Source organism: Giraffa tippelskirchi, chromosome 12, assembly GCF_054371585.1.
Source record: "Giraffa tippelskirchi isolate mGirTip1 chromosome 12, T2T-mGirTip1v1.2.pri, whole genome shotgun sequence".
NCBI lineage: Eukaryota > Metazoa > Chordata > Mammalia > Artiodactyla > Giraffidae > Giraffa > Giraffa tippelskirchi.
This window is the reverse complement of record NC_137286.1, coordinates 88485651-88505277: the sequence shown is the minus strand read 5'-3', so window position 1 is coordinate 88505277 and position 19627 is coordinate 88485651. Positions and strand designations below refer to the sequence as shown.

The 19627-nt window shown below is 39.1% G+C and overlaps 1 protein-coding gene and 1 non-coding gene across 2 annotated transcripts in view; one reads left to right on the top strand and one right to left on the bottom strand.

Moving 5' to 3' along the window:
* The window catches only part of LOC145528632 (uncharacterized), a 283959-nt gene extending 268717 nt beyond the window's left edge, over nt 1-15242 (top strand). Inside the window, exons 6-8 of the mRNA XM_081547285.1 lie at nt 4636-4829; nt 9204-9400; nt 14002-15242. The gene's annotated coding sequence lies outside the window, so the exon portion shown is untranslated. The remainder of the gene's footprint in view (nt 1-4635; nt 4830-9203; nt 9401-14001) is intronic.
* On the bottom strand, nt 1663-1734 carry TRNAW-CCA (transfer RNA tryptophan (anticodon CCA)). Its single transcript has one exon. It is a non-coding gene; the product is annotated as a tRNA-Trp (tRNA).
* Nucleotides 15243-19627: the final 4385 nt, after the last annotated feature.

Below are 19627 nucleotides of genomic sequence, written 5' to 3'. Positions count from 1 at the left end.
GCACTTGGGTAACCATGTGGAAGAATCAGGAATGAGAAGTTTCTGACCTATCTGATAGCCTCTAAGAAACGTGTAGGAAGCTTACCTAAGTAATGGTAGATATTTCACAAAGATTTTTTTCTTTTTTCTTTTTTTAATGTGAATACATGGAAAACAAAGATATTAGGGTTTGCTTGGGTTTGCTTGGGACTATATCCTAAAAAAAACCCTAAAATTATGGAAATATATTTATTATCTCTTACAATTGTCTACCTGCATTGGCGGGTGGCTTCTTTACCCTTGAGCCACCAGGGAAGCCACCAGGGAACACATTTACTTATAATCGCAACAGGGCATTAATTCTTAGGGGGAATAAAACGAATTTTTGAAACATGACTTTTCAAATACAAGTATGCTAATCAATTCATACTTGATTCTTAGAGATGATCATAAAGAAACATATTTCACACACACAAAAAGGAATCTTTCTAATTTTCTCAAGGGCCACTTAAGCCTCTGAGATCCAAATCGTTATTTTTAAATCCATTGCTTCATGACCTTTGTTTCTCTTTGATTGTTAAATAGTGTAAGTCTATCACATTTTCAACTCACAGTGGCTTTTCATGTGATTAATCACATTCATGGATGTTATAAAATCTAAACTCACTTTTCACTTTGCAACTGATCCCATTTGCATTAAACTTTCAAATGTTTACAGTATTTGACATTGAAAAAGTCTCTTCTATATTTTCACAGTGCATGTGGAATAGATGTTCATGTTGTGACCGGTGAGATGCTAGAAAACAGAGTCATTTTTTCAGAGCACACTTGAGCAGAGGAATGTATTCCTGTAAAGACAATTTTGGCTTCCTCTTCAACTGTGTAAAAATGGGTGCTTGAATCATAAATATCAATTCCACAGACTTATCAGGCTATTTTTTAGGTTGAATCATCCCTGTCTCTAACCCCAAAGACATGACATAAAAGAACAGGATAAACATCCAAAAGCTAAATATCAAAAAAAGAACCATTTTTCTCTATCCCAAGGTTCAAATTAAATATGTGAATTCAAAGTAAATGAGCACTTTTCATTGGTAATAATAATAACCCAACATTTATTGACAGATCATTATTTTCCAACAATGTTTCACTTGCCCTAATTCTACTTTTCTTTCTCTTTCACATAACCCACTGAGATGAGTATAACATCATCTCCACTTAGCAGGTGGCAAAAGTGAAACCCAGGAACGCTAGGGAACTTGCTAAGTTTACAAAACTAGTAAAAAAAAAAAAATATATATATATATATATATAGGAGTATAATCGCTTTACAGTGTTGCGTTTGGTTCTGCTGCACAGCAAAGTGAACCAGCTACATGTATCCATACATTCCCTCCCTCTTGGACCTCCCTCCCAGCCCCCAGTCCCACTCCTCTAGGTCATCACAGACCACTGAGACCAACTCCCTGTGCTATAGCAGCTTCCCACTAGCTATCTGTTTTACAACCCAGTCCCAAAATAGGCAGAAGACCTAAATAGACATTTCTCCAGAGAAGACAGATGGTCAAGTGGCAAATGAAGGGGTACACAACATTGCTAACTAAGCCTACCAGGCTCCTCCATCCACGGGATTCTCCAGGCATGAATACTGGAGTGGGTTGCCATTTCCTTCTCCAGGGGATCTTCCCAACCCAGGGATCGAACCCGGGTCTCCCGCATTGGAGGCAGATGCTTTAACCTCTGAGCCACCAGGGAAGTCAACCCTTGCTAAGGATTAGAGAAATACAAACCAAAATCACAATGAGGTATCACCTCATACCAGTCAGAATGGCCATCATCAAAAAATCTATAAAGAATAAATGCTACAGAGGGTATGAAGAAAAGGGAGCCCTCTTGCACTGCTGGTGGGAATGTAAAAAAAAAAAAATGAATTATGAGATTTACAAGGGGAAAGAGAGGGCTAGGGAATTTACAGATATAAACTACTATGTATAAAATAATCTACAAGGATATATTGTACGGCATAGGGAATATAGCTAATATTTTATAATAACTGTAAATGGAGTACAACCTTTAAAAATCATGAGTTCATTATGCTGTACACTTGAAACATATAATACTGTGATTAAACTCTACCCCAATAAAAAATTTTATAAGAGATATACAAACTGACATGGTTTATATAAGAAAGGTTAAAGATTTTGGTGCAATAGCATATGCAAACATTTGATTCTTTGGGGAAATGGTAGTTATTAGACTTAAACACTAGCTCATAGATATGACAGCTTACTTATGGTGATTAGAGATAAAAAGAGAGATGAAAGACCAACACATTCTTTGCATGCCAAATAAACTATGAGTTTATGTTTCTAACTCAGATTAAATTTGTTCCTGCACATTAGCTGCCAAGGACCGGAAGAATCTAGGATAATCTTTTGAAAACAGAGGTTAATCCAGAATTCCTTAGAACCATGATGGTGTCTATGAGGGGGTAACCATAGCTTTAGTTGTTCTGCCTTATTTATCCAGTAATCACTACATCTGACACTGATTTCCTTATGGGAAGGAAGCACTGGAATGAACTCTCAACAGCTAGACAACTGCATGATCATTAATTACTGAAACAGTGAAAATACAAGCAAATGAAGTCAAAATCAGTAGCAGTAGGGTGGTGGTGTTCATTTGCAAATTATGACTACTATCAAGCCTTAGGAGACACTGATATTAGATGATAGTATTTACAGTGCTCTGTGGTGACCTGAATGGGAAGGAAATCCAAAAGAAAGAGGGGTGTATGTATACATACGACTGATTCATTTTGCTGTACAAAGTAGAAACTAACATTATAAAGCAACTATCTTCCAATAAAAGATTATTAAAAACATGATAGTATCCAATTTATGAACGTGGTTTAGACAGATATTTTGAGCATTAGGAGCAATTTCCAAAGTGCCTCCTTCTATAAAACCAATAGAAACAAATCCTTTCCCTTAAAGTCCATTGATGGGTTATTTTGAATAAATGACAGAAACAAGGACTAGAATCTCTAACATTAAGTTATTCTTTAAACATTCTAAAAATTTCAAAGGTTTATGATTCCTTTTGCTAGTTCTCCTAAACTATAAAAGTATGCATTCATCAGTGCAAATCTAACCTGAAAACAAGCAAATAAATAAGTGAGCAAACAAAAACCTACAGATCTACCACATCCCTGGATATCACTGATGTATTTGGGGATCTTCACTAAGAGGTTTTTCAGATGATTGTTCCATTTCCATCCATAGAGAATAATGATCTTCTTGAACAAACTTGAGCCAAGCTCCTCTGAGCCATTTGCTGGACTAAGCTTGGCCTTGGGTTTCTGTCTCGTGTCTTTGTAGAGTCCAGTTTTACCAAAAATTCTTCTAAATCAGCTTAGACAGACTTTCCCACCCAAATTACTCATTGACTACCATCCTTCAGGTAATAGTTGATCACCCTGGTCTGCCTTCAGCAAGAATTCTATTAGTTCAGTTTAGCAAAAAATTGGGCTTCCCTGATGACTCAGCTAGTAAAGAATCTGCCTGCAATATAGGAGACACAGGAGGTGCAGGGTCAATCCCTGGGTCAGGAAGATCCCCTGGAGAAGGAAATGGCAGTCCATTCTAGTATTCTTACCTGAAAAATCCCATGGACAGAGGAGCCTGGCAGGCTACAGTCCAAAGGGTCACAAAGAGTCAGATGCAACTGAGCACACACAGCCAAGAATTACTCTACTCTTAGAAATTTTCCATCCTCTTACCCCTACCCTGTCCTTGGCTATAAATATGCACTTGCCCCTGCTATATTGAGAATGGAGCCCAGTTCTATACTGAGTTCTCTTTTCATCAATTACAACATTTCCTGAGTAAAATCTCTTTTGACTGCCTTCACCACCATCCAGTTCTGGTTTTCTGTGACAAATGGATCCATTCCAGGAGATGATATTGATATTGATGATGACTACGGTCCAGGTACTCTTCAGATTATCTCCAATTGTCTTTGAATCTATGCCTTAGTTTCTCTATCTCCAAGTAGGAGATAAAAATTGAATCTCCTTCCCTTTGAGGACTAAATGAATTAATACAGGTACAACATTTAGAAGAGTACTTGGCACATACCAAACATTCATGATATGTTATCTACTTATTATTGTTACCAAATTCTGTATCTGTAAGTTGTTCTAAACCTCCAGTGATTTAACCATATGGATATTTCAGTATTATAAAGTCATCTAATTAAGCTCTACATACTTGCCCTTCAAGTAAAATTTTCAGATACCACATATCCCACAAGTAACTCCAAGTAAAGAAGTGGAAATCTGTAAGTGACACATGGAAAATTATTTCATTGTTTTTTGTTCATACATGTGTGGCTTAAATGGTAAAGAATCTGCCTGCAATGCAGGAGACCAGGGTTCAATCCCTGGGTCAGGAAGATCCCCTGGAGAAGGAAATGGCAACCCACTCCAGTATTCTTGCCTGTGGAATTCCATGGACAGAGGAGCCTGGTGGGCTACAGTCCATAAGGTTGCAAAGAGTCAGATACAACTCAAAGACTAATACTTTCAAACATATCAGTATAAGAATATAAATGCATGCTACATAGTCACATGTGAATGGATGTTAAATCTTTCAGGGTTTTAAAAAGAAATAGTACCAGAAATATGAAAAGTGAGTCATCAAGAAAAGCAAGATGCATATCAATAAATCAACCTATCAGAGACTACAAAAGGAAGAGATTAATAATATTCTGTCACATTGAACCACGCCTGACTCTCACTGGGCTCCAAATAAATTTATCAAGTTGAAATAATCTGAAGATATCAGGCTGTAAGTAAGTTTTACTGGGACTCAACAAATGCAAACTATTGTTACTATCAGTGAAAAGTGCTGCTTCACTTCCAACTTACACATTTGGTATTTGCAACACCCATTAGTTTCCAATCAAAAAGCTCTAGGGGAATGTGTTGCACAGATGAATAGATAAGTAAACAAATGAATTAGGTCAATATCACTGAGACATGAGCATCTCTGGTCTTCTGTCTTTCCTCAGTCTAGGGCTGAAATTTCCTTTTTCTCTACCTGTGTATATGCTCTCTTGAGGTTGCTTCCTCCCCTCCCCCTTAGTTTTACTTTATTTACTCCGTTTTTTTAGTATGTGTGTTGCCTTTCTTTTCCTTTTCAATCTCTCCAATTATGTAAACAAATTGATAAGCTTTCGCTTAAAAACAGAAGATTGGGAGGTTCAAGAGGGAGGGGACATATGGATATCTTTGGTTAATTCATGTCAATGTATGACAGAAACCAACACAATATTATAAAGCAATTATTTGTCAATTAAAAATAAAAAAGATGATTGAAAAAAAATAAAAATTAAAATAAAAATTAAAAAGATGATTGAATACACATTTCAAGCTTCCTTTTCTTCTCAAAACACCTCTAAAATGAATATACAGATTTATTTTTCCCCCAAAGGCATAAATCCTCAAGGGCAAAGAGACAAATGTCAGCAAGATTTTAGAAGCTAGAAACCAGATAGGTGAGCAGTAAATGACTTAGCAAACCTGCAAACCCAAAGACCAGTCTGGTTAATGGGGAGGCTCTCGAAGCAACCAGTGTACACTACAGTTCCCAGGTATTCAGAAATTGAAGTCACCTGGTACCCCTGAAAGGACTGGGTGAAGGCAGAGCTGATTGGTTGAAAAGTCTGTCTAGAAAGAAAAGAGATGCCCTCTTCAACCTCAAAGAAGGGGCTTCCCTAGTGGCTCAGATGGTAAAGAATCTGCAGGAGACCCAGGTTTGATCCCTGCATCGGAAGATGCCCTGGAGAAGGAAATGGCAATCCACTCCAGGACTCTTGCCCGGAAAATCCCACGGACAGAGGAGCCTGGCAGGTTATAGCCCATGGGGTCACAAAGAGTCAGACATGGCTGAGCAACTAACACCACCCTTCAATCTCAATGGAAGAGAGAAAATTGTCTCTCTGAATATGATAAACTGGGCGGATTCTCAGGAGTACCAGGCAGAGTTAGGAACAAAAATATCAAACCCAAATTTGCTAGCCTGAGTGAAAATCTACTCACCAAATGGTGAGATCCCCAGCTGCTCCCCAGCTCAGATCTCAGAAGAGAATCAACTAGATATTTACCTTCCAAAGGTAACTGAAAGTCTTTTCAAGGAAATATAATCAACCTAAGACAAAAAACCTAACGAGACAGATGGGTGAGTGAGCGCCACCACCAAAAAACAATGTATAGGAACCCCTATCCCCAAAACACACACATGGTGCTTAGAACCAGGATTTTCAGTCCCTCACCCTTAAATAAGACGGGTGAGCCCGAGAACACCAGCCATTTGAACAGGGCCTCTCACATAGCAGAGATTGACTCCATCAGGAAAAAGGAAACTGAAAGAACCATGGACCCTGCAGGGAAAAGAAAACAAACCAAAGATCCTTTTCTCTCAGACAAGGGAGAGAAAACCTTACAGCCATGAAAAAAAGAACAGGATACGACAAACATGTGATATTCTGGGACAAAAGAGAGCTCTTAGAAGTTAAAAATGCAATAAGAGAAAGAAAAAAAAATTCCAGAGAAGGGTTAGAAAGTAAAGTTGCAGAAATCCCTCAGAAAGTGGCTCAAAAGAGTAAAAAAAAAAGAAAAAAAAGAAAGAAAGAAAACTAGAGAATCAGCCTAGAAAGCTCAGCATCTCAATAAAAGAATTCCATAAATAAAAACCAAAGAGAATCAATACAAATAAACAAAAGAAAGGATGGAAACAAAGTTTCCAGAACTGACATATATGAACTCTCAGATTGAAGCCCCCCCTGCGTGTCTAGCTCAAGAGAAAAGATCAAATCCAAACAAGCTCTTTCCTAGTGGAATTCAGAGTCTACGGGGAAGGGTTGACAGAGTCCATTCTTTAAAGTTAGGTTCTAGACAAGGAGGAATCAGAAGGACGTTGGTCTATTCAAGACGACCCCAGAAACTAGGAGACAACTGAACAATGATTTCAGTATTCAAGAAACATTATTCATCATCTAATTTTCCCTGAAAAGGAAACTACTAATTGTGAGGATTTAAAAAAAAAAACAAAACAAACCTCATCCTTTCTTAGGAAGCTGCTAGATGAACTGTGCTTTAACAGGAATATAAACAAAGAAAGAAAACAACATGGACTACAGAATCCAGGGCCATCAACACAGAAGAGCGACAAAGATAATCTTTGAAGGGATAATGGTTAGAGATCCCAGGACTAGACTTGTGCAACAGGTCTAGAGAGGTTCCAGTCCTTGTCAGAGCAGAAATACACAGGGCTCCATGCAGGATGTTGGGTTTCCCTGGTGGCTCAGCAGTAAAGAATTCGCCTGCAATGCTGTAGATGCAGGAGATACAGGTTTGATCCCTGGGTTGGAAAGATTCTCGGGAAAAGGGCACGGCAACCCACTCCAGTATTCTTGCCTGGAGAATCACATGGACAGAGGAGCCTGGTGGGCTACAGTCCTTGGGGTTATAAAGAGCTGGATACGACTGAAGCAACTCAGCATGCACCATGCAGGACCCTGAAGACTGAGTTTACAGTATGTTTGTCTGTGAATATATACAGAAGAGATTTACAATTCCAGCAGAGAGTCCTGAGGTGGATTAGTAATAAACCCCTAAAATATAAGTAAACCAGAATGCAATTGTTAAAAATCAAGGAAAAAGGGACATACAGTATACCACATGAGCAAGTTGTGAAGAAATGTCACAATCACAATAATATACAAACTGAACATAGATCAAACTAAAAATTAGATACAGGAAGATGAGTGAAGGATGTATGTGTGTTGACTGGAGGGGTAAGAAGATGAAATTTTCATCCTTCATACAGGGTGTCAATTGAGGAAAATAATTTATTCAAAATAAATTATTTAGCAAGACGGATATAAATACTCAAAGAGGCAGCTAAAATAGCTAAAAGGGGTGATATTTGGAAAATAGGAATGGAGGGAGAAGGGAACCAGAGAGCTCTATTTTTCACAATTGACCTCATAACATCATTTGACCTTTAAAAATTATGGATGTGTACCACTTTAATGAAAAAACAAAATTGACAAAGAGATTGGGGAATTTACATTATTTTAATTTTAAAATGTCTTGCCTCTTATTAATATTTTAAAACTCAGATAGTATGAGATGGCTGCATTTTCTCTTTTACCTGAAAGATCACATTTTAAAAAAATTTATGTGTGATCTTCAGCTTATCCCCCCCTCCCCCACTGTGAGTTATGGATTTTGAATAAGAATGCAGTGAGCCATTCCTATTTCAGAGAGGAAATCCTGTATGAATTGCCCCCACCTCCTACCCACTCTGCTCTTCGTATTCCTTCAGGACCTACCCACAGTCCTCTCATAGCAATTCGAATTCTTCATTTTAATTATTTTTTCCATGTCTAACTTTTGTTAGTAAACACCGAATTGCTTGAAGACAGAATTTATCTTATTTATTTTGCATCTCTACAATCTAGCCTAGAGCCCAGAAAAAAAAAAAAAAAGAGGCTACTCAATTAAGAAGGGAGAGAGGGAGAAAGGCAAAGGAGGAAAGAGAGAGAGAGTTTAAGGGGGAAAGGGGACTCATTAATTTTAAAAAGAAGAAGGAGCACTTCTTGGTCCTTCAAGGTCTACAGCATCAATGCTGCCTAGAGAGCAGGTTAGATGTGGGTGGAACTGCCCACGGGCTTTGCATGCTGACATAGCTGGGGTCCTCCATAAGAGCCACTTCCAGGGAGGGGTGCAAGGAAAAGCCACAGTGGGCTGGTTGGCAGGAAAATGTAACTGAAAACACAAAGATGGGAGGAAGAACAAGCTCTGTGGGAGAGTTTGCTAGAATAGAGGGCAGTAGCAGCAAGAACATGTGGAGCTTAAAAAACATTCATACAAATATTACTAAGGCGTAATCGCATGCTGATAGCAACAATCCAGTAGAGAGAGAGAAAATGGTGGTAGGAGAGAAAGAGGACACTACAGCAAGAAATCTTCTGGGAGGAGGAGAGAGGGGTTGTGGAGAGCGTGGCTGACCCTAGCGGAAAGAACAAACACCTCTATTCTAAGGGGGTCGGGGGGATACTCTGCAGGAACAGAGAAAGTGGGCTTGATAAAATTGGCACTGAGAAAGTAAAGTAGTTCTCGTCTGATGGCATCTATTTTTCTGATAAATATGCAGCATTTATGGACAATGAAAGGAGAGATCTTTCTTCTGAAAGGAATAAGACTGAGCTGGACAGACAAGGAGAAATTCCAAATAGGTTTCTAGAATAAGATATATTTGCTGGAGATGAATAATCATCATAACTACAATGCCAAGCTCTGAAACATGCTCGAGGAAATATTAAAAGGTTTTCTATATTTGTAAAGAGAAAGGTACGTAATTTGACTTTACAACCCAGGAAACCACTGTATTGTTTTTAAGCTCTAGGTAATAGTCCAATTCAGAGAGCATTTAATAATAGACATTTTCAAAATGCAAAACAGAAGAAAAAAAAAAGCCCATTATATAAAGAGCTTACGTATGTTTGGCATGCTTTATTTTCTTTAATTATCATGGCAACCCTATGAAATGATTATTATTTCTCTTTTGAAAATGAGAAAACTGACCCTCCAAAAGAGTAATCCAGCCAAATCACACTGCTGCCGAAGAGCCAAACTGAAAACTAAGTCATCTGATTCCTAAGTTCAGTTCTTTCTATGGCTCTCTACTCAGAGTCATCCATAACTTCATAAAATGCCATAATTTTTAAATGCTCTCTTTAGCTAATACTCATAACTTTAAGAGATTTGTGATTTGAAGCACCATTTTTAGTTTATTCAGAATTAATTATGTATAACTCAGTTTTATAGTGATATATGCAGAATTCATTCCTTTTCTTTATATATATTAATAAGCGTCACTTAGGTATACCTCTCAAGAATGGTGGGGTATGTAACTGGAAACAAGAATCTATTTAGAAGTAGCCTTAAGAGCAACAGGCTTTGTTTCAGGGCTCAGATGCTCAAAATATGTCAGCATTAAAACGAAAAGAAAACACTGTCTTCTGTTAAGTAGTACAAAGTACAGAAGCAACATCTCTGGTATAATGTCCGGCACAAGTGAGACAGTCCCCTGACCACACAAGAGACATCCCCAGGCACTCTAAGATTTTATTCTGAAACCACAATCAGACACAGATTGAAGGGATATTGGACGTAAGGGACTTTTAGTTATTTATTTCAATTCTAAATGTGGTAAGGGTGGAGAAAATTGAAGGAAAGCACTGGTAGAAATCTGAGTGCTGAGCCTGGGGAGGCTGTAACGGATGTCAAAGTCAGTTTGGACGATGGACAATCATCCCCTCCTGTCTGGCCCCGTTTCTATTTCACAAGTTAAATAGAAGGTTTGGCCCCTTTCAGGGTCTTCAACCCTGGCTGTGTGTGCTCAGTGCTCAGTCGTGTCTGACTCTTTGCAACATGATGGACTGTAGCCCGCCAGGCTCCTCTGTCCATGGGGATTCTCCAGGCAACAATACTGGAGCGGGTAGCCATGCCCTTCTCTAGCGGATCTCCCCAACCCAGAGACTGAACCCAGGTCTCCCACATTGCAGGCGGATTCTTTACAGTTGGAGCCACCAGAGAAGCCCTGAACTCTGGCTGTGCGCTGAAATCTCTCATGGAGCTTTGAAACAGTATAGGCTCTGCATTGTAAATCAACTACTCTTCAGTAAAATTTAAAAACAAACAAACCAAATATAGAATCCGAGTCAGCCCGGATCAGTTAAATCAGGCTCTCAGATGGTGGGGCCCAAGCATTGACAACATTTTATTAAAACCTCCCCAGAGGATTCTGATGTGTAGCAAGGGACTGAAAGTCTCCAGGCCAATGACGAGTTCTGTGTGGGAAGTTTAAGATGCTTTAGCTAGACCTGTGGATGGGATCTTGATCAGAAGACCTAATCATACTGATTAAATCCCATCCTAGCTTCTTTAGTCTATTGGAACTAGCTCATACCAGTGCTTAAAAATCCTCCAACCTTTCAGAGCAGTTGAGTTCCACCTCTCTCCCTATTGCAAGAGTCTTGAATAAAGTTTTCCTTGCCCCTGTGACTCTGGTGAGATTTTTCTTTAACAAGGAGTTTGAGTTTCTAGTGATATTCCCTGCAGAAAAATGCAGATAAGCTGAGTGTTCTCTTTTCAGAGAGATTCAGAAGCAGAACATATAAGCCAAAGATCTCTCTTTTGCAATCAATACTGCGCCCCAGGGCCCAGGTTCATCTCTAAAAGACCTCAGAGCAACCTGCCTTCGGATCAGGTTTTTTTAAAGCTCTTCAGATAATTCTAATACATAACCAAGGGTGGGAACCACTACCTGAGAAGATGGAATTTAAATGCCTTAATGCATTTCAGAGGTGCTTAACTCTAGTGTTAAACTAATGGAAGAATATGTAGGAATGCACATCTAGGAGTAGCAAACTGCATTAATATTTTTAGTAGTGTAAGTGGAGCAAAGAAAAAAGTGGGTGTGATGATGAACCAAAGGATGATGACCTGTACAAAAGAGAAGAGGACAATACACACAAACATAAAGCGGCATACCCACCAAGGGTAGGCTCCAATAGAAGAGCAGATGAAAAAGATGACGCTGTGTGCATTGTCTACTGTATTAGCCATTTTGCTGATGTTTTCCTATTTTTTGACATCCCCCAGACACAGGTATGATGAGATAGCCATTGTTATCGTCATCTTACCATTTGGAAAGTGGCTCAGTGACGTTATATAACTTCCCCCAAGGTTATCCAGGGCCCGTGTTTGTACTAAAAATTCAGGTCCATCCAAAACTCATAGTCTATTTTGTCCAGATTATTAATGAAATGACTAAGAACAGACTTGGAATTCATCAATTTGACAACTACTTCTTGCCACAGATAGACACTCTTATCATGTGCTTGCACTCAGACCACTGTGTACTTTTCAACGTGGCCAGGAGAAAATATGTTAATTTGATAACTAAGACTAGGCAATTTCATATCGAAGTCAGCTAGGCCAACTCAAAGACTCATTATTTTAAGAAGAAAATTTATAGTTCTGCTACAAAAATGTTGTATTTATAACTTAACTTTGATCATCTCATAGATGTTGAGATTTTCCTTGTTGTTTTAAGGTTTGGCCTATTAATCACACTGAGATGTATAGGTGATGTGTTTTTGCTGTTTGACTTTTCTAAAATTGCTAGTTTCAAAATTATTTTCTCAATTAGACCATGAAATTTTGTTTCCTTCATTCAGCCTTCTTGGATCTATGTCATGTTGATCTAATCATTTAGGGTCACAAGCTTCCAAGTAACTGCTTTTGTGCCTTTCCTCAATAGATATTCTGTGCTCCTCATCAATAGATATTAAGCTCTTATGCTATATTTCCTGCTAGCCACACTTTTTAATCTAACGTCTAAGCCTCTTTGGTCATCACCCAACTCCTCATTTGTAAATGTCACTTCGATAGCAGCTCTTTCCTCTGGCAAATTTGTAAATACAAATTCCATTATTGGTTCTCTTCCCCCTCTTCAATTAGTCACAGTTCATTCTGGTCTTCCTCTTATCTTCCTTCTGCAAACCAGAAACCTACAATCTGTGTCCTATTGTGCCATGCTTTTTCTGTCTAATTTGCTCTGTGCCGTACTGGTTCAGCTCTTGGCTCTGCACTATGAGAGATGGTGTTTTGGGCCACCTTTCATTCTTCAGAGAAACAGAAGCAATTTAACTTCCTTAGCTCTGATTCATAGACGCTTTCTCACGCTTAGGGCTTTTGATGTTCTGTTGCTCATTCGATTCAACAAATAACTGAACATTCCCAAATTTACTTGCTGGCCATCTAATGCCTTTGTCAGGGAGTGTATTTCCCTAGCGCTTTCAATACCTGACATTCAATTAAAAGTGGGACACAGAGGAGAAGCAGGCCATGGTGAGCAGAGGCTCTTCCTCCAGCGCTGTCTTTTTTGATTAGCTGGCAGCCAGAAAAAGGCTCCCGGATGCCAGCTTTCAAAGTCCCTGAGCTAAGAACAAGGGAACAACTGGACAAAGTGATAATTCCTCTTCCTGAAGGGGCTCCAGGCATTGAGCCAGGGAAAATGAATGCCATCATATTTAATAGTTTAACCCAAGGGAAGTTGAAAGGGGTAAGGGAGGTTGGCGAGTTGCTAGAAACTGGCTGAAAGCCAGTCCATCCCTGGATTCAACCCTAAACTTGCCAGCAACTGGTAAAAAAATGTCCTAGAAAGGCAGTGGTCACTGTGGGTTAAAGAACGCTGGATCCTTTTCATAGAGTCTATACAGTAAAGGACCTCAGATTCTCATACATCATGAGAGAGGTAAAGGGTTTCCCTGGCCCTTTTCTCTCCCCACAATGGAAACTGAATTTTCCTCCAGTGAAGCAGATTTAGGGCTTCCCATGTGGCACTAGAGATAATGCCAACGCAGGAGACAAGACACAGGGGTTCAATCTCTGGGTCAGAAAGATCCCCTGGTAGAGGGCATGGTAACCCACTCCAGTAATCTTGTCTGGAGAACCCCATGGACAGAGGAGCCTGGGGGGCTACCGTCCATAGGGTCGCAAAGAGTCGGACACGACTGAAACTTAGCACACATGCGTACACGCAGGCAGCAGATTCAACTAATTTAAGAGAAGGCAATAGGCCATTTCTCACTCTAGTATTGAAAAGTAACATCCATGCCTACTACAAATGCATCTGTGAGTGTTCAATACAAAACCTAGAAAACAAGCAATCAATACATTGTATTATTCTTCATTACTTGGCTGCAGTAACAAGTTCCTTGTAAAATTAAGATTAAAAATACTTCTTTATAAAGTTGTGATGAGAATTCAAAGATTAAAAATGCCTATAAAAGTAATCAAAATAATGTTGACAAATAAAATGTACTCGATAAACTGGAGCTACTCTTAACATGTATGCGTATTTGTTTTACTCTTTTATTTAGGAGCTAATAAAGTTCTGGAAGCAAACTCAACAACAATAACCCCCAAAAATGTCCCCAGCAATAAGAAACTTCAGCCACGCTGTAGTCTCTACTACTCATTCAAACCTCACTATCTCACATCCTGATTCTCTAAACAAAATCATCAAAATATCTCCAGTTCTGGAAACTCTATTCCCTAGATTTTAAGTGGTGAGAGACAAAGGTCCCAGGGAACATCAGCCTTTAAGAGTATAAATAAAACAACAACAAAGTAAGTAATAAGGAAAAGCAATCAAAAGCAGAAGGATGAAGGAGCCCAAAAGAAAGCACCATTAACAGTGCCAAACTCTGCACTGATGCAAGATCAAATAGGAAAGTGCTTTGGGGTCTCCGGATGCAAGGTGCTCTATAGATGTCAACAACCGCATTATTCTTGCCTTTACTACGATGAAGAATGAAATCATGTGAACAGACTGCACGTGATCTCAAAAGCTCTGTATCTGCCCATGGCAATTTTCAAACTAATTTGCACAGCTCAACTCTGTAAAGAAAAGAAATAAAAGACATCTTAAATTATCCCATGCTTAACACACTTTGGTGGAAGCTGATGGTTAAGTCCATGTCCTTGTCATTAGCGTGTGTTGCTACCCCAGCTCCAACTGTCTGATATCTTTAATCACGGGGAAAATTAATCTCACAACAAGTTTGTTCACAAGAGAAAGAGGCTGCCATTTGACAGCTATTATGCAAAATATGAATCAGCACAAAGTACATGACAATTATTTTTGTTTTCAACAAATGTTGACTCTAAATTATGTTAGATGGAGTTAATCATAGCATAGTTCTTTGGACATAAGAAAAGATATTGGCACGCAGAAATACTTCTATTAATCATCAGATTGGAATGATCATTTCAGAAGCCTATTTAGAACATTTCATTAGCATCTAATAGAGAAAGACAGGTAAACTCGGAAAGCATTTTACAGTGATCCAAAACGAACATTTATAAAGTGTTACTTCTGAAGACAGAAGTACTTCTTTCAATATCTCCAAAAATCTTAATGTGTATATACAAAACTGCATAAAAGGCCAGGTGACCTCCCCAGAATAACAACTCCCAGTTAACAGCAAAGGTGATGGTAGCAAGCCTTACCTGTATGACCATACATACACCCATCACAAGCCATGGGTTTTTAGAAATACAGGCTGGAACTATGAGGGGAATGCAGGATACTGTGCTATAAATGGCATTTCTAATTTTGTTAAGAATGTTGATTCTTTATTTGGACTGAAATCTACCCCAACTTACTTCCCCTGGTGCCCAGCTAGATATGACATCATTTAAATGTCAATAGAGTCAAATAAATATTTGTCATTGTTGTGTTAAATGAACACAACAGAGAAAATATCAATACTTAATGATTTCTTAGCTGTCCAAATGGGCCAAGTTGGCCAAAGACACTTTCTAAGAGCACTGCATTATCTTATATAATAATCCTCTGTTTATATCATCAAACTGAAGGGATCTCTAAGACAGGGCATGTTGAACATAGGGACATACAATAAGTGTACATAAGGGACATATAAATGCCTGTTGATGCTTTTACTTTTTATTTACTAAAGGGTACACAGGACTCTGATAGTTATTAAATTTATAGATACAGATTCACATGCAATTATAAGAAATAACACAGAAATTCTGTATACCCTTCACATAGTTTCTACATCTTGCAAAACTATAATACAATATAATGGGGATATGGGAATTGTTACAATCTACCAGACTAATTCAGATTTTCCTTGTGTTCAATGGTGTGCATATGCATATCACATTCTATAAAATTCTATAACATGCATAGGTTTGTGTATCCACCACAACTTGTGATTTTTTTGGATGAATTATTCTATTTTTAATTGGAGTATAGTTACTTTACAATGTTGTGTTAGTTTCCACTGTACAGCAAAGTGAACCAGCTACTGGTATACATTTTTATCCTCTTCCTTGGGTTTCCTTCCCATTTAAGTCACCACAGATGTTTTCTTTTATAATGCCAACCAGGTAACCCTCAACCCCTGCCAGCACTAATCTGTCTTCCAGTTCTCTAATATTATCATCCTTAAAATGTTAGGCAATTGGCTTTTTGATTCAGCATAATTCCCTTGAAAATAGATTCACGTTGTAGGTTGTTTCACTAGTGCGTTCCTCCTTATCACTCAGTAATATTTCTCTGGGCAAAATGCCCAAGAGGGCAGTTGCTGGGTCATAAGGTAATTGAACGTTTACTCTTATAAACAATGGCCAAACTTTTCAAGAGTGGCTGTACTACTTTAAATGTCTACTAGCATCTATGAGTAATCTAGTTTCTTTACATCCTTGCCAGAATTTGGTGTCACTATGTCACTAAGTTTTAAACGTTTTTTGACTAGGGATTTTCTTTTTAATAATTCTTATCATACAAATAAGACACCTCCTTTATAGAAAAATCAGAATACAAAGAAAACAAAACTTCTCATAATTCTACCAGACGTTGATAACTACTCTTAATATCTATTAATATCCTGATATATATTTCTAAAATCAATGTTAACTGTTAACAAAGTAGAATCTACCATTTGTGACCTTTTTCATCTCTTAACAAATGTATCATAAAGCCTTTTCATAGACAATAACTCCCTGGTCGTCCAATGGTTAGAATGCCTGTTTCACTGCAGAGGATGTGGGTTTCATCCCAGGCTGGGGAACTTAGATCCCACACACCGTGATGTGTGGCCAAAAAATAAATAGACAGATACTATACTAGAGCTATACTATATTATATTGTTGGATACATAGTAGTTTAAAGAAGAATTTCTGTAGACTGTCTAGCTCTTTGCTGCTGCTGCTAAGTCGCGTCAGTCATGTCTGACTCTGTGCGATGCCATAGACGGCAGCCTACCAGGCTCCCCCATCCCTGGGATTCTCCAGGCAAGAACGCTGGAGTGGGTTGCCATTTCCTTCTCCAGTGCATGAAAGTGAAAAGTGAAAGTGAAGTCGCTCAGTCGTGTCTGACTCTTAGCGACCCCATGGACTGCAGCCCACCAGGCTCCTCCGTCCATGGGATTTTCCAGGCAAGAGAACTGGAGTGGGTCGCCAGTGCCTTCTCCAGTATAGCTCTTTAGCAACTCATTATTCAGAGACTTATACCCAGCAACATGTATAATATTTGCATTTCTGAGGCTAATGGAATTGATCCATTTATCCAGGCATGTAGTGATATCTCACTGTGGTTTTAATGTGTATTTCTCAAGTGTTTAATAATGTTGAATCTCTTTTCATGTGCTTATTTGCCATCTGTATATCCAGTGTGGTGAAATGTCTGTTCCTGTGTTTTGTCTATTCTTTAATTGGATTGTAATTTTACAGTTGAATTTTGAGAATTCTATAAATATATACATATATATATGAATATACACACATGTTATTTTTGTAAGCTTTGGAAACATTAAGCCACTAAAAGTGCTACAGTGAACAGTAGATCTTACAGTTTTGAAAGAGGCATCAGGTCATCAGCCAAACTACCTCCTCTCTCACAGGTAAGGCTGCTTATGTTCACTTAGCATATAAACAACTGGGCCCTGGCAGAGTACATGGCCTGCCTGAGTTGTGCACTGTTAGTGGATGATGGGGTGGACTTGCTGGTGATGGAGAAACCACCTCCCTCATTTCTTCTGGGGCCCCGGGACTACATCTGCAAAATTAAGGTGACACTGATGCCCTGTCTCCAGAAAGCTTAGAATCCGAGTCTATCCAGAAGGCCATTCCTTCTCAAACTCATAAAGACACTGGCCAACCAACCGATGTCATCTGTCCCTGGTGGCAGAACTGACTGTTCTGGTCCATAGCTTTATGCCTCTCACCAGAGCTGGATAAAATAACAGTTCATAAATTGAAGGGCTTCTGTTCCACTGCTCAAATAATATTTTATCAAGTAACACTGACTCACTCTCCTTAGAACACAGTGAATGTGCATGACAGAGTCAAGTTTTGAGAAATTTTAAATAATGTCATTTGCAACAACATGGACGGACCTAGAGATTGTCATACTGAGTGAAGTAAGTCAGACAGAGAAGGAGAAATATCGTATGACATACCTCATATGTGGAATCTAAAAAGAAATCATACAAATGAACTTATTTGCAAAACAAACAGACTCATGGACTTAGAGAACAAACTTAATGGTTGCCAGAGGAGGGATAGTTGCAGAGTTTGGGATGGACATGTACACCGTGCTATAATTGAAATAGATAACCAATAAGGACCTTTGCTGTATTCTACTGGTCAGGAAGCAACAGTTAGAACTGGACATGGAACAACAGACTGGTTCCAAATAGGAAAAGGAGTACGTCAAGGCTGTATATTGTCACCCTGCTTATTCAACTTGTATGCAGAGTACATCATGAGAAACACTGGGCTGGAGGAAGCACAAGCTGGAATCAAGATTGCTGGGAGAAATATCAATAACCTCAGATATGCAGATGACACCACCCCTATGGCAGAAAGTGAAGAAGAACTAAAGAGCCTCTTGATGAAAGTGAAAGAGCAGAGTGAAAAAGTTTGGCTTTAAGCTCAACATTCAGAAAACTAAGATCATGGCATCCGGTCCCATCACTTCATGGCAGATAGATGGGCAAACAGTGGAAACAGTGTCAGACTTTATTTTTGGGGGCTCCAAAATCACTGCTGATGGTGATTGCAGCCATGAAATTAAAAGACGCTTACTCCTTGGAAGGAAAGTTATCACCAACCTAGACAGCTTATTAAAAAGCAGAGACATTACTTTGCCAACAAAGGTCTGTCTAGTCAAGGCTATGGCTTTTCCAGTGGTCATGTATAGATGTGAGAGTTGGACTATAAAGAAAGCTGAGCGCCAAGGAATCGATGCTTTTGAACTGTGGTGTTGGAGAAGACTCTTGAGAGTCCCTTGGACTGCAAGGAGATCCAACCAGTCCATCCTAAGGGAAATCAGTCCTGGGTGTTCATTGGAAGGACTGATGTTGAAGCTGAAACTCCAATACTTTGGCCACCTGATGCGAAGAGCGGACTCATTTGAAAAGACCCTGATGCTGGGAAAGATTGAGGGCAGGAAGAGAAGGGGACGACAGAGGATGAGATGGTTGGATGACATCATCAACTCGATGGACATGCTTTTGGGTGGACTCCAGGAGTTGGTGATGGACAGGGAGGCCTGGTGTGCTGTGGTATGTGGGGTCGCAAAGAGTCGGACACAACTGAGTGACTGAACTGAACTGACTGGTTAGAGGCACCTCATAGATTCCACCTACACTTAAGGGGGAAAATTATACAAGAGCACATTATTTTTCTGACAAAGTTCCCTATAATCAAAGCTATGGTTTTTCCAATAATCTTGTATGGATGTGAGAGTTAGACCATAAAGAAGGCTGAGTGTCGAAGAAATGATGCTTTTGAACAGTGGTGTTCAAGAAGACTGTTGAGAGTCCCTTGGACAGCAAGATCATCAAACCAGTCAATCCTAAAGGAAATCAACTCTTGAGTATTCATTGGAAGGACTGATGCTGAAGCTGAAGCCCCAATACTTTGGCCACTTGATGTGAAGATCTGACTCATTGGAAAAGACCTTGAAGCTGG